This window comes from Pinus tabuliformis, chromosome 7 (assembly GCF_031772625.1).
Source record: "Pinus tabuliformis cultivar Carrire ecotype Pingquan chromosome 7, CPIR1, whole genome shotgun sequence".
In the NCBI taxonomy this organism is placed as follows: domain Eukaryota; kingdom Viridiplantae; phylum Streptophyta; class Pinopsida; order Pinales; family Pinaceae; genus Pinus; species Pinus tabuliformis.
In genome coordinates, this window is record NC_142293.1 from 792,844,658 (window position 1) to 792,857,536 (window position 12,879).

At 38.9% G+C, this 12,879-nt stretch overlaps 1 protein-coding gene across 4 annotated transcripts in view; it reads left to right on the forward strand.

Annotated features, from left to right (window-relative positions):
• MAD1 (mitotic checkpoint family protein) overlaps positions 1-12,879 on the forward strand; it is a 285,271-nt gene that overhangs the window by 78,573 nt on the left and 193,819 nt on the right. The window lies entirely within an intron of this gene.

Consider the following 12,879-nt stretch of genomic DNA (forward strand, 5'->3'; position numbering starts at 1 on the left):
GAATTATGGCAATTCAGTTTTTCTTGTAGTTATCTCCATATTGTTAGCATTACATATAAATTTACATCAGGATTTGGATTAATCCATCCCCTCTTCAAATAGAACTTCACAATTGATAATAGGCTTTGAACTTTGGATGCCGCTATATTGATGTCTTTGCCTTATAGATAGATATTCTTCAGGCAAGTTATTGGTCATTACCTTGTTGCATGTCAATGGTGATTAACTGTACTTGGTTGTTCACACTTGATGGCTTATTGCTTCGAATTGGAAGACCTCAATTGTAAGTATTAAGGAATGCTACCAGAACCAAGGCCTTGATTGTGGAGACTGGCAGTGTCTTGTAAAGCTCTTACCAAGTTTAATATTTATAATACAGCCCGATAATCTCATGGATTATCAAGAAGAAACTACAAGTTGTGTTGTCTTTCATTTGAGGCACAATGCAAGGCAGTCACTGAGCTCAGGATGATTCTCACTGATATTAATCTTAAACTGACTCAATCCACACTCCATTATATTGATAGTCAGAGTGTGATTCAGCTTGTGAAGAGCCTAGTGTTCCATGCAAGTACCAAGCATATTGAGATACATTATAACTTCAACAGGGAGCAGGCGTAAAACAAAGAAGTTCAAGTTGCATATTGTGGAGCTGAAGATCAGTTTGCACACTTCTTAATGAAAGTGCCAAGCAGGTAGAAATTTCAGAAAATGCTTGGTGTAAGAAAATAAATTGGTCATTGGTGAAAAGTGTTAGAGATGTATTGCCAATTTTTTATTTTTTCATGTCCTTCCTTTCGTTATTTAGCAGTAGCGTAAAGTTCAGGAGTTTTTAACAGTTTGAAATGGGGCAATACATATTGGGATAGCCTTTCTATTTGGTTTGAGAATGATACTGATACTCAGCTGGCTATTTTTGTGGAAAATTTTCTTTATAAATATGTATATGCAATCTGAATCAGTGTTGCAAACATTGGCGAAAAATTGGCAACATCACGATTTTTTCGAGCTGCTGAACAATCGTTGGATAAAAATCATGATTTTTTGCACTTTGAAAAAGTCGCGATTTTTCGCCACGGCCTTAAAAATTTGCTAGGTGCGCGAGGCTATGGGGTTTCAAATAGAATTTGGGTTTTCTTTTTGTCATTTTGCTTTGTTGCTGTTGGAGAAGGAAGGGGAAGAGCTTTGTGGTGATTTTCAAGAAGGGATTGAGGACCAAACAGCCATTATCATCACCAAAAAAAAATTGTGGATCAAAGATTCAAGATCATTTGCAAATCAGTTAGACAGACTTCACTTTTTCCATTCATAGGTATGTTCTTAAATACCCCCGCATTAATGCTTTTTTCCATACATTTAGGCATATCCTTGCTTGGCTCTTTGCCTACCAACATTTTCCTTTTTTTTGTGTCATTTGCTATGATTTTCATGCCCATGAAACAATGCAAGGGTTTTCTCCATATTTGGAGAGCAAGCTTGATTTTTGTTTTTAACTTTTTTATGCACCCTCTTATTGCCATTTTCATTGCAAATAATGTAATTTAAGTTCGTAAAAAATTGATTTTTTAAATGAGGTTGTTTTTTTTTGTGTAGTGGGGGTTTATGCCTTTTTTGCCTTTTTGGTGCCCTAGAACTGAATTTTGAAGCTGTCCATTAAACACTTCCACTGCAAATATGCCAAAGCCCTTGTACCCATTTTGGCAATATGGGGAACATGAAGGTGGGACAAATCGGCAAATACTATATTGCAAATTGTGTGGGGCCCATATGACAAGTGGTGTTTCCCAACTGAAATACCGTCTGGCTAATATCCTCGAACATGATGTTGTGCTGAATTGTTACAAGGGAATCTTTTTTTTGCCCTAGTTTCCTCTTCAACTGCTAGGGTTTCAATCCAACTTCTCCTTTAAACAATAAATTTTCAAAATACAAGAGTATAATCCAATAAAAATGTTGCCTTCAATATAAATAATCACCAACATTATAAATCAACAATCCAATAGCCCGCAGAGTCCAGATTTGCATTAAAAAATGTTTACAAAATGCCCAAATTAGAAACCATAATCTATATGCAAACTAATAATTAACTCAAACCCTAGTTGTTTAATACCCCAGTTGACTTAGATTTGTGCTTGGGCTCTATCTCGGGTCACACTGCGACTTAACACATGACATTTATACGAAGGATGCACTTGTTTTAATGCTTCGGCCTTGTGGAATGATGCTCCAAAACCTTACGCTCTTGCCTCAGGAATCAAGCTGAGTTGACATCGTTTAGTGCTTTGTCTCTATCTCGGGTTCCGCTACGATTTTAAACCACATCACTTATGTTGAACATTGTAGCTAGTGTCGGTCTTCATAATTGTATTTGACAAAAAGAAAGAAAACTATTTTTTATTGTAAAAGAAATTGACTTATTAAAGTATGAGTTTCATGCTTGGTTCAGTAGTCAATAGGTCAAAAGCACCGATTGTGTGCTCTAGGATTTTTGTCTTCAGTCAAAGTCAAAATAATGATATAATAGACCCTTCTCGGGCTTTATATGTTAAGAAAAAAATTATATTACTATAAATAGGTCTTATAAATCTCCTACACCAAGTCGATCTCTAACCCTTCAAGTCGGCCTAAAAGGACAACCTCAAACTACTATATATACAAGTGAATTCAGCCTAGGGAGAGAAGACATATACATGATTTAATTTGCAGCAAGAATACAAGAAGTGCAAGGTACATGAAAGAACACCCATCCTATTACAAGAAGAAAATAAATCAAGCGAAGGAAATTAGAAGCAAGAAGAGTGGGGGCCGAAAAATGCATGACTATTGCAGAAGCAAGAAGTTGCAGGAAGAGAGGGTCGAGACCCTAATTGATTCGGTGGAAGTCTGATTTGTTCATGGAGGTTGACTTGGTGGGAGAAGTAGTGGTCTTGGTAAAAATGGTTTGGGTTTGTCTCAATTTGATTTTGTTTCTACTAAGGAAGAGTTTGATTGGGTTTTCCCCTCCTTAGGGGTTTTACCCTTGTTGAGTGCCTACATCTTGTCTTCTTTTCTTATGTTTGTGATCTTCATTTGTTTGGCATTTATCTTGATGATGAAGGAACATAATAATAAGAAAGGGGAAGTAATATAACATCACAAGAACTTGTCAAAATAAGAGAAATCAAGCTAAAAGGAAAACATAATAATACAACCCAAGATTTCTCAACATGTTATCAGAGCTAGGGCTTTGAAGGAAAGGCAGAAGGAAGATAATTTTAGCTCCATTTCATCTCAAGGAAGGCATCTATCTAGGACCGAGCTCCTAGAGGGAGAAGATCAAAATTCTGGGCACTCTATCAAGCCCTAATCACTATGACAAGAGCGCAGACTTACACAAGGAGAGCGAGGGCACAAGAACCTCTGTTCTTGGAGGACCAAAAGGCTAATCCTATTTCTCTTAGAGGATCGAACTCCCTAGAAAAGAAAGCACATCTCTGGGAAGAAAGGACAAGGTCTGAAACCCTCATCAAAAGGGATCCGAAATTGTATAGTGGTTCAATAGTTCTGAAGTCTGTGCTAGAAATCTACTTATTGGCATCTCTCCATCAAAAGTTCTGAGAACAAGTCTTGCATTAGAATCCCTAAAAGGCTAGCTATTGTCACCTTATCAAAAGAGCCGAAATCTTGAAGTCTCTTTAAGGACCGAGACCCATTCTTTATACCTGTGCATCAAGCCACCATCATCTTCTCAAGAGAACCAAAGTTCTGAGCAAGATTGTGGGTAATCAATCATCTTGTAACCATGGATTAGTCCTCACAATAGACTTAAGCAAATCAGAGTTTGAGGCCTAATAGGAAGAAGTGACTATTGTCACTTTGGAAAGAAGGGGGCCGAGAACTCTTCTAACTTTGGTTACAAGCACATTTTGAAGCTCTTATTCTATTCATCAAAAGGAGTCAAGATCTATGCTTAGAAAAGACCCAAGACTGAGTCTTCAAAGAATGATCTATCTCCAAATTGAAGTTACCATTCTTGAATAAAATTTCACAGTCTTGGATTAGTCCTCACAATAGACTTAAGAAAATCAAAGTTTGAGGCCTAATAGGAAGAAGTGACTATTGTCACCTTGGAAAGATGGGGGCCGAGACCTCTTCTAACTTTGGTTACGAGCACATTTTGAAGCTCTTATCACATTCATCAAAAGGAGTCAAGATCTATGCTTAGAATAGACCCAAGACTGAGTCTTCAAAGAATGATCTATCTCCAAATTGAAGTTACCATTCTTGAATAAAAATTCACAGTCTTGTTCAGATATTCTACAATAGTACAAAAGTTGAGTCACCTAAGGACGCAGTGCTGTGGCACATATATACTATTCGAGCTTGAATATTGAAAATAAGAAGCCGACTTGTGAAAATAAGAAAAACAGTAACAATTTCTATCTTCCGGAAGTAGCATCATTAGAAGAAGTAGCTTGAAAGAAGCTTCACTCAAGTAAGTACTAATACTACTCTTTGTGGTTTTTAGTCATCTAGCATATGTTTTCACTTTGCAAGAAAAGGGTATCAAGCTAAATGAAACATGTATTCTCCAAATGACAAAGGTATGCAATCTTGAGGTATGTATAGCATGGTACAAAATATTAGTTGCTTCTAAGGGTTGCAAGTTCTCATAAGTATAAAAGATTGCTAATATCAAGAAATTATAAATCCTAGATAGTATGAGAATCCTTATTTGCTTGTTCACTTTTAAAATCTTATCCTATATTGTCTACGGTTTATAAGTAGTTCAAGGTATATGACAAAATCTTGAATGAAATTGGATCACGTTCATAAGTTTCCTAGATCATAGTACTTGTATACCTTTGTTAAGTTTTGCAGGTACATGAAGCAATAATGGTCTCATGCAAGAAGAGGCCCTTCCCACAAGAGACAAGTATTCAGCTTTGGTTTCTTTATTATTGTTACTTGAATATTTTCCTTGGAAGTAAATCTGCAGGTAGATTCTAAAGATTAAGAGGGAGCTTGCAACAAAATCACAACTTGATTCAAAAGAAGAAAGAAGCTTTGTTACAAAAAGGATCCTTCAATAAAGAAACCCTCCAAGGTTTGTAAAAGGAGCAACTCTAGGTATGTTTCAATCCACCAGACCTATAAATAATCTTCTTCACTATAAGGTCCATTCATTTTGAAAATTTGCCTTGTATTTCTAACTCTTTTATGTCTAGGGTTTTGAATCTTAAAGATTCTTGTTAGGGTGATTAATCACTAGATTAAATTTACCCTTGTCATACTATCTCTTATCATTTGTTCATTTTGGTGAAACCCTAACCTTTAGGATTAATTGTAAAATCCTAATCTTTTGGTGTTTAGCGTATGTTGACAATAATGAAGAAACACTAGTCTACTTAGGGTTCAATGAGAAAGTCTACAACACAAAATGATATCCTATTCTCTTGATGTTTAGGATTTTGGTAATGTTATAAAGAAACACTAGCCTTTTTAGGGTTTGTCGATGATATCTAAGTTATATGATGAAACTCTAAATTTTTAGAGTTTGATGAATTAGGGTTTATGACAAAACCCTCGCGATAGTCAATCTTAGGAATGAAACCCTAGGTGTATGAGCCTTCGCATAATTGAAACCCTGGTTTGAACAAAATAATTGAAGTTTGAAGTATGTATGTAGGGTTTCTGATCAAAACCCTAGTAAGAGATTGATATAAGGATCTAATAATGAAACCCTACATATGAAATGCTAGGATCCTAACTTTGTTGTTGATATCTACAATTTATTTGATGAAATATAGTGTTTGTGATAAAACCCTAGAGTTTGACATGAAATTCTAAGAGCATAATGTAAAATGCTATGATTGAATTGATAACTTGATGTCTAAGGCTCGATGATGGAATCTAAGGTTTTTGACAAAACCCTAGCAAGTTGTTGAAGTCCAAAACATAAAAGATGTAATCCTTGTCAACTGTGAACCTAACTAGGTTTAGGTATTTGATATCTAAAAAGTTGGTTGTTTTGATTATTGACTTCATGCTTTTGTATATTTGTACTTGGTTATACTTGCTATTGAAGATTTGCAGGTACATGTTGAAGATGTTCATAATTGAAGATGAGACTATGAGCATGATGGATAATGGGAGATGTAAGAATGATGATAACATAAAAGATGAATAGATGATATTGTTTGTTGATTTGGGGTAGCATCAAATGTGCTATAGGCCTCAAATTTTGCAGGGAGGCTTGGGCGCATGTATTCCAAGGAACCCAGAAAGCGTTTTGGGAAATTCCACCCATAAACAATTTTATTAAAATAATTAATATTTTTTAATGGGCCCCTAAGTCTAAACTGAGGAAATTAAAAATATTAATAGGTATTAATCTAATTGAGGGTGTAACTTCTAGAAGAAGACAAGGATCAAGCTAAAATGATCTTAGCTTTTAATTTGGGCTGTTGAATGTCAACGAGAAGATTATTTAAGGAAGCTTGAGGGTCATTTGGAAAACACACCGAGATCTCAAGAGATCGAATTTCTGAAGTGAGAAGTTCTCAGGAGGAAATTTTGATAGAGTAGATTTCTTGCAGTTAAGGGGCAAAGATAACATCCGGAGAGAGAGATTTTCTCTGTCAGAGAATCATCAGCAGAGAGATGTAGAGAGTGATCCAGTAGCTCTCACAAAGAGGCTGACGCAGAGCCACGCAGAGGCAGTGCAGAGGGTGAGAGAGAGTCCGAAATTTTGCAGCAAAGTCAGTTTCAAAAGCTGGGAGCCGGGGTGTGAGACTGGGAGGCTGAGAGCAGTGACTCCGGGCAGCAAATCGATCAATTGGCTGGGTGATGCAGTGCCTAGAGGGACTGACATAGGGACTGTGTGAGGATTGCGTAGAGGCAATACAGGGCCTGCCAGAGGCACCTCATCCAGTGACCGGATCAGCCAGGATTTTTCTCAGTGATTGTGTGAGGTAATCTCACAAATCTTTCTGCCAATATTTCTCTCTCTGTAACTGAATAACCCGTGAGGTATTCAAAGATGTATTCAGAATTTGCTACTGCTTAATAATAATAAACCCTCAGAACTATTGCACCGGTTTTCTCGCATTGGGTTTTTCCAGGGACATTTGTCCAAAAATAGCGGTGTTATTGTGTTGTATTTTCTTTCTTGCTCAATCTCTTGTTTCCACATATAAATTAATTAAATGAAGGCTGCAATATATGTATTTCAATATTTGCCGTAGGAAACTGCAAATAACTTGTTAATGTAAATCTAACAAGTAGGAGAAATATCATCAGTTGCTGTAGTAGGGATTCCGATTTAGGAATTTTCACATGGTATTAGAGCTGCAGGTGGAACAAGAAGAGCAGTGCCAGAGAACCCAATGCTGAGCAGAAGAGGGAGATCAAAAAGCTGCAGGAGGTAGCAGTTTGAAACCTAGAGGGTTTGTGCAGTTCTTAGCCAGAGGGCTGAAATTTCGAGGCAGTCTCTCTCCGAGTGAGTCGATGGAGAGAAGGACTCCCAGTTCGAATTTTTGCCAGGGCAGAGGGAGCAGCGCTGAAGCCTCAACATGAGGAGAAGCTGGTGGGACGCAGATTTTTTTGTAGGCAGTTTGTTAGGAAGAAAATCGTCAGAAGAAAGAGGAGAAGCACGACTGAGGGAATTTCTTCCTCAGAGAATTCCTAGCCAAGGAATTTGAATTCTCTAGAGCTGAGCAATAACAAGGGGCAACAGTTTTACTAGCTCCAACAGGGAGTGCGTAGGCTAGCCCAACAACAACACAGAGGAGAGAGGAGATTTTCGACATCTGTGGCAGAAATGGCAACAAGTGGCTTGAGGTATCAGGACAGGTTGGATGGAGCATCGAACTATGTCATTTGGAAGGCTAGAATGTCATTCCTTCTAGATGAGCATGCCCTCAAGACATATGTCGACAGCATGGTCGCTGTCCCTTCAAATGCAGATCCGTTGAAGAAGTGCCGAGCTGAAATGGGAAAGGGCGAGGATCATGTGGTTTGTTACATTGCTAGAAGAGGGACTGCTAAGGAGATGTGGGACACATTGCCTACGTTATATTAGGGATCTTCTGAGCAGCAGAAGATGTACTTGGAGCAGAAGCTGAGATCTGCTCAGATGCAGAAGGGGGAGCATGTGGATCCATTCCTCACGAAGCTTAAGGAGACCTGTGATGAATTGTCTGCTGCGGGGCATACACCTCAAGATTCAGAGTTGGTTAGACTGGCCCTCAATTCTATCTCAGATGAGTGGCAAGTCTTTGTCCAGAGTATCTTGGGTAGAGCAGCCTTGCCGAATTGGGATGAGATGTGGGCAACTCTAAAACAAGAGGAGCTGAGGAGAGACTTAGTCAAGGTTAAACTTGACAGAAGCAGCAGTGGGTCGAAGCCAAAGGAGGAGGAGGATAATTCTGGCATTGCATTGAAGGGACAACAGGAGCAACGGAGACGTAAGAAGGACGTCTCAAAGATCAAGTGTTTCAGGTGTGGTGAGATGGGTCACTATGCTACTCAGTGTCCTCTCAAGAAGAAGGACAAGGATGAGAAACACGATCTGAAGGCTACGCTCGCGAAGATCGAAGAGGAGGAGTTCACCATGACAGTCGAGATACCTCCAGGAGGGAGGTGGGCTGATTTGGAGCTGTAGTTCGAAAGAGCTACAAATGGGCAGGATCCTTGAGGAGTCCACCTCTAGGATCATTTCCTTGCTATGGGAGCCCAAATTAGAAGTAGCAGGATGGACTAGTGTCGAATGGTGTCGAGGAGTGTCGAGGAGACAATTGGAGTGGCTAGGAGTGCCAGAGACTGAACAACGCAAAGCAGAGTTGGTAGTGGTGCAGATGGCACAGAGCAGACGTCAACACAATAGCGTAGTAGATTCAGAGGGTTAATGTTGAGACTAGCAGCAGTGAGGCTCCAACATTCACGTGGTATCATACTGAACACAGTTAGTTCAGTAATTTTGGATGTTTTTCCGTTGCTGATAGAGTAGCAACAATAGTTTGCAGTGCAGTGGCAGTTGGCAGTGGCAGTGCTAGCAGCAACACAGATGCAACACTTGAGAGGGAGCTGTAGTACGGATGCAGTGTTGACAGTGGCAGTGTCAGCAACAGTATAGTTGCAGCAGCAGCGTAGTAGTTGGTGGACAGCATGTCAGACATCAACAACGCAAAGGACGATGCTTTAGAGTCAGAGCAGTATGCAACAACGTATATTGCTAGAGCACACTCCTCGCTAAGAGGGAGTGTTGATTTGGGGTAGCATCGTATGTGCTTTAGGCCTCAAATTTTGCAGGGAGGCTTGGGCACAAATATTCCAAACAACCCAGAAAGTGTTTTGGGAAATTCGACCCATAAACAATTTTATTAAAATAATTAATATTTTTTAATGGGACCTTAAGTCTAAACTTAGGAAATTAAAAATATTAATAGGTATTAATCTAATTGAGGGTGTAACTTCTAGAAAAAGACGAGGATCAAGCTAAATTGATCTTAGCCATTGATTAGCTTTTAATCTGGGCCGTTGAATGTCAACAAGAAGATTATTTAAGGAAGCTTGAGGGTCATTTGGAAAACACACTGAGAGATCAAGAGATCGAATTTCTGAAGTAAGGAGTTCTCAGGAGGAAATTCTGATCGTGTAGATTTCTTGCAGTTGAGGGGCAGAGATAGCATCCGGAGACAAAGATTTTCTCGGCTGGAGAATCATCAACAAAGAGATGCAGAGAGTGATCCAACAAATCTCACGCAGACGCTGTCGCAGAGCCACGAAGGGCCATGTAGAGGCAGCGCAGAGGGTGAGAGAGTCTGAAAGTTTGCAGCAGAGTCAGTTTCAGAAGCCGGGAGTCGGGGTGTGAGACCGGGAGGCTGAGAGCAGTGACTCTGGGCAGTAAATCGATCAACTAGCTAGGTGATGCAGTGCCTAGAGGGGTTGATGCAGGGACTATGTGAGGACTGCGGAGAGGCAGCGCAGGGCCTGCCAGAGGCACCTCATCCAGTGACCGGATCAACCAGGATTTTTCTCAGTGATTGTGTGAGGTAATCTCACAAATCTTTCTGCCAGTATTTCTCTCTTTGTAACTGAATAACCCGTGAGGTATTCAGAGATGTATTCAGAATTTACTACTGCCTAATAATAATAAACCCTCAGAATTGCTGCACTAGTTTTCCCGCATTGGGTTTTTCCGGGGACATTTGTGCAAAAGTAACGGTGTTATTGTGTTGTATTTTCTTTCTTTCTTAGTCTCTTGTTTCCGCATATAAATTAATTAAGTGAAGGCTGCAATGTATGTGTTTCAATATTTGCTCGTAGGAAACTGCAAATAACTTGTTAATGTAAACTTAACAAGTAGGAGAAATATCATCAGTTGCTGTAGTAGGGATTTCGGTTTAGGAATTTTCACATTGTTGTCATAAGAAAGAATGATGATCCTGAAAGAATGAAGCTCTGAAATATGATGATACAAATAAAAAAGCCTGTGTGGCTGGAAGGAAGAAATTTTTGTATATCTCCCCAGTTAAGAGGGAGGGAATATTATGTCAACTAATGTTGAAATCGTGAAGAAAGAATGAAATCAGAGATTAGCTAAAGCACTACAGATGGTTGATCAATGAAGTCATAAACAAAGACTTGGTTGCGTTGAGAAATGCTAAGGTTGGTTTTGGTGCTATTAAAACAGTTAAGGAAAAAAGCTTCCAACGAGATGTATATTTTATGATGATGTTCCAAGAAGCACAAGAATGATTAAGGACCCTAGAGGTTTGTGTTAAATATGCATGTATATAGTGAAAGTTTATTACTAATTGGGGTTGTGTTTGATCTTTGTACAAATCTCTCCATAAGAAGGTTGAACATTTGAAGCATGCTTGGATTGGTGGATATAGTTGATTTATTTGATAAGGAGAGATGAAGCATCTCGGGGCGATAAGATGCTTGGGAATGTCTAGATCCTGAAGTAGGGAGGGTGGTGTTGGTCTTGGAGCTCCGACCATGGATACACACCAAGATCCTTAGGTTGGTGTTAGAGCTAAAGCCTGATGGTACCTAGAGTGGCGAAATCTTGGAACACACCTTAGTCCCACCTAGTTAGATACCTTGGTCAAGTATATAATCTGTAGCACTGCGTGTGCTGTGACTCTTCGTAGAACATATCATTTTGAGATCTTCCTTGTACCTATGTATATATGTAATTATGAATATCTTCCTAATTAAGAGGGAGTGTTGAAGAATGTAACTAGTGTCTGTCTTCATAATTGTATTTGACAAAAAGAAAGAAAATTAATTTTTATTGTAAAAGAAATTGACTTATTAAAGCATGGGTTTCATGCTTGGGTCAATAGCCAATAGGTCAAAAGCACCCATTGTGTGCTCTAGGACTTGTGTCTTGAGTCAAAGTCAAAATCATGATATAATAGACACTTCTTTGGATTTATATGTTAAGAAAGAAAATTTATTTTATTATAAATAAGTCTTATTATTCTCCTACACCAAGTCGGCCTCCAACCCTTCAAGTCGGCCTAAAAGGACAACCTCAAACTACTATATATACAAGGAAATTCGGCCTAGTGAGAGAAGATATATACATGATTCGATCTATAGCAAGAATACAAGAAAAAGTGTGAGGTAAATGAAAGAACACCCATCCTATTACAAGAAGAAAATAAATCAAGCGAAGGAAATTATAAGTAAGAAGAGAGGGGGCCAAAAAATGTAGGGCTCTTGCAAACACAAGAAGTTGCAGGAAGAGAGGGCCGAGACCCTAACTGATTTGGTGCAAGTCTGATTTGTTCATGGAGGTTGACTTGGTGGGAGAAGTAGTGGTCTTCGTCAAAAAGGTCTTGGTTTGTCTCAATTCGATTTTGTTTCTACTAAGGAAAAGTTTGACTGGATTTTCCCCTCCTTAGGGGTTTTGCCCTGGCTGAGTGCCTACACCTTGTGTTCTTTTCTTGTGTTTGTGATCTTCATTTGTTTGGCATTTATCTTGATGATGAAGGAACATAATAATAAGAAAGGGGAAGTAATATAACATCACAAGAACTTGTCAAAATAAGAGAAATCAAGCTAAAAGGAAAACCTACTCATACTGCCTAAGATTTCTCAACAACTTGTACAAGATCTTTGCCCATTTAATGCTTCAGCCCTATGGAATAATGCTAGAAAAAGCCTACACTTCTGCCTCACAGAATTATGTTTGACTTGTGCCAGTCCCAGGAGGACTGCCCAAACTACGCTTTGTCGCTACGAATGCAGAAATTTGGATATACTCCAGACTATGCGACTGTTCCAGAATATGTGGCCTACTTTAGGGTAATATGCAAAGTGGATTTGTAAGGTTCTTCAAGGCTCGATCCTATCCACAATTCCGTTATAACTTGACTCCAAACAATTCCCATAGGTAGATTAATAAGAGTCCGACCTTAGAGAGAGAAAACAGGTTGTCCATCTAACTTAGGAGCTGTGGCTTGCTTCATAGAGATCCAATGAACTGTCCAGACTTTAAGTTTATAGAGGAACTTGACTAACTTCAAGAAGAAGAAAAGACTTTGCTACTCCAGTGAAGAGAAAACCTGTGCCAGAACAAATAAATAGATAGGAAAATGCAGAGAGATTTATCAACTAGGGTGGTATCTTACACCATAGAAATTGATTGGGAAGAAGGGGTTTAAAACCCTCAAAGCTAAGCTCAAGAAACCAGATGATTTGATCCAAAAATTGATGATGATTTGATCTCAAATCCTCTTATTTATAGATTTCTCCATGGGTTTCAAGATGTGACGGATTGTGGGTGCAACCCCTTTATCAAGACTATGGCCTACGGGGTTGGATAGGCTAATTTGTCTGTTATTAATTTTCTCTTTGAAGAGGACATTGCAGTCCCCCCTT